General features: G+C 41.1%; 1 long non-coding RNA gene across 1 annotated transcript; it reads left to right on the forward strand.

Moving 5' to 3' along the window:
• Positions 1 to 432: 432 nt before the first annotated feature.
• LOC106586697 (uncharacterized) lies at positions 433 to 1849 on the forward strand. The gene is made up of 2 exons (XR_001324237.2): positions 433 to 824; positions 945 to 1849. It is a non-coding gene; the product is annotated as an uncharacterized lncRNA (long non-coding RNA).
• Positions 1850 to 2906: the final 1057 nt, after the last annotated feature.

The raw sequence follows: 2906 nt of genomic DNA on the forward strand, positions 1-2906 counted from the left end.
CAACACTCATGGCATGAACAGTAAAGTTATTACTCAATCACAATATCGGCAAAAGGAAGCCCCTGCTCTCCTGCCCTCTGAAGAACTGAAGCTTTCTCATTACTGTATGTAGACTAGATCCCATTTTCAGTTCTGATTCATGTGTAGCGCCATGTATCTGCTGTTTGTGTTTACAGCTAAGACTCATTATGTTCCCTGATTTAAGAGGTGATGACCACTCCACTACCAGTGTCAACTCTCTCCTGACATGAACTGAAGCCATGTCCCATGTGCCCTCATCCACTGGAGCATTGAATGTTTCCTCTCCAAGCCCTGTAAATGTTATTTTATTACTATATGAACAGTAAATGAAATTCACTAACACAATCACATTATTACACATCAATGAGATTGTACTCCTTGCTTGGACTAAGTCATTAATTCATAGTTGTTTTGTGTTCCCAGTCAAATCCTGTCTTGCCCTCAGCAGAAAATTTGAGCTCTTCTCCAACACCCTCCATCCATGATGAGCCTGTGTCCTGAAGTCAAGCCTCTGAAGACATCAACCCCTGTCCTGCGGAGTCCTGAAGTCAAGCAACTAAAGTCATCAACCCCTGTCTTGTCGTGTCCTGAAGTCAAGCCTCTGAAGACATCAACCCCTGTCCTGTCCTGAAGTCAAGCCACTGAAGACATCAACCCCTGTCCTGTCCTGAAGTCAAGCCACTGAAGACATCAATCCCTGTCGTGTCCTGATGTCAAGCCTCCGAAGACATCAACCCCTGTCCTGTCGTTTCCTGATCTCTTCCCAACACAGTCCAAACACTGATGTTTGGATAAATACCATAGTAAACCAGAAACTAAATGAATATGTCATATACATCTATTTCACTCTCTGCTTGGTCTAAGTCATTCATGCATAGCTCTTGGTCTAACTGTGTTGTGCACTTGTTTTTTTGTGTTTCCAGTCAATTCCTGTCCTGCCCTCAGCGGAAGAGTTGAGCTCTTCTCCAACACCCTCCATCCATGACGAGCCTGTCTTGCACGGCTACTTCCTGACCTTGTCCCATCCCCCATTTTTTAACTCATGTGATCCCTCCCCTCTCAACACCGAGCCTGTCAGAATTGAGTGCCTATCTCTCTCCCAGCACTCGTACTGGTCAGACACCAAAGGATATCCTGTACCCCGCAGCAGCGTCCATGGTCAACTTGGACAGTCTGTTCATACAGTACCACCTGGTAAAACCTGATCCCCCAACATCTGTCCATGCATTACCACCTGGTAAAACCTGATCCCCCAACATCTGTCCATGCATTACCACCTGGTAAAACCTGATCCCCAACATCTGTCCATGCATTACCAACTGCTAAAACCTGATCCCCCAACATCTGTCCATGCATTACCACCTGGTAAAACCTGATCCCTCAACATCTGTCCATGCATTACCAACTGCTAAAGCCTGATCCCCCAACATCTGTCCATGCATTACCACCTGCTAAAACCTGATCCCCCAACATCTGTCTATACATTACCACCTGCTAAAACCTGATCCACAACATCTGTCCATACAGTACCACCTGCTAAAATCTGATCCCCCAACATCTGTCCATGCATTACCACCTGCTAAAACCTGATCCCCCAACATCTGTCCATGCATTACCACCTGCTAAACTTGATCCCCCAACATCTGTCCATACATTACCACCTGCTAAAACCTGATCCCCCAACATCTGTCCATACATTACCACCTGCTAAAACCTGATCCCCCAACATCTGTCCATTCATTACCACCTGCTAAAACCTGATCCCCCAACATCTGTCCATACAGTACAACATGCTAACTTGTGAAAAATAAAGACTCATTGTACCTTGTTTTCACTCATTATGTGAAGAACCTGTCCATTACTGTTTGGTTACATGAGTATAAAATAGACATTACATTTACATTTTAGTCACTTACAGTAGTGAATGCATATATTTCATACTTTTTTCCCCCATACTGGTCCCCCATGGGAATCGAACCCACAATCCTGGCGTTGCAAACACCATGCTCTACCAACTGAGCCACACGGGACCACACAGGACCAAACTACAAGTGGTGGAAAAAGTACTCAATTGTCATAGTTGATTAAAAGTAAAGATCCCATAATAGAAAATGACTCAAGTAAAAGTAAGTCACCCAGTAAAATTCTACTTGAGTAAAAGTCTAAAAGTATTTGGTTTTTTAAATATACTTAAGTATCAAAAGTAAATGTAATTTCTAAAATAAAATTAAGTATCAAATGTAAAGGAATAAATAATTTCAAGTTCCTTATATTAAGCAAACCAGACAGCACCATTTTCTTGTTATTTTGATGTACGGATAGCAAGTGGCACACTCCAACACTCAGACATAATTTCCAAACGAAGCATGTGTGTTTAGTGAGTCCGCCAGATCAGAGGCAGTAGGGTGACCAGAGATGTTCTGTTGATAAGTGAGGGAATTGGACCATTTTCATGTCCTGCTAAGCTTTTGGGTATCAGGGAAAATGTATGGACAAATGTAGTGAAGTAAAATTAAAAGTTGTCAACAAAATATATAGTAAAGTACAGATACCCCAAAAAACTACTTAAGTAGTACTTTAAAGCATTTTTATTAAATTTTTACACCACTGCAAACAACAAATGATTACTTTTACCATAAGTTCAATCTTTTATTCTAGATTTATTACATTGACTATTCTTGCTTACTCGGTCCTCTAAGATAAAGTTATGTGAACAATCTGTTCATTTAGTTACATCGAAGATCATGGATGCAACAAAAACACAAAAACATTATAACTTTTACCATATCAATCTTTTATTCCATTCAATACATTCATTATACTAATGTATTCAGTCCTCACAGATGCAGTTCTCAATCATCTGCCCTGTATATATTTATGGCATG

Source organism: Salmo salar, chromosome ssa25, assembly GCF_905237065.1.
Source record: "Salmo salar chromosome ssa25, Ssal_v3.1, whole genome shotgun sequence".
Classification (NCBI taxonomy): Eukaryota; Metazoa; Chordata; class Actinopteri; order Salmoniformes; family Salmonidae; genus Salmo; species Salmo salar.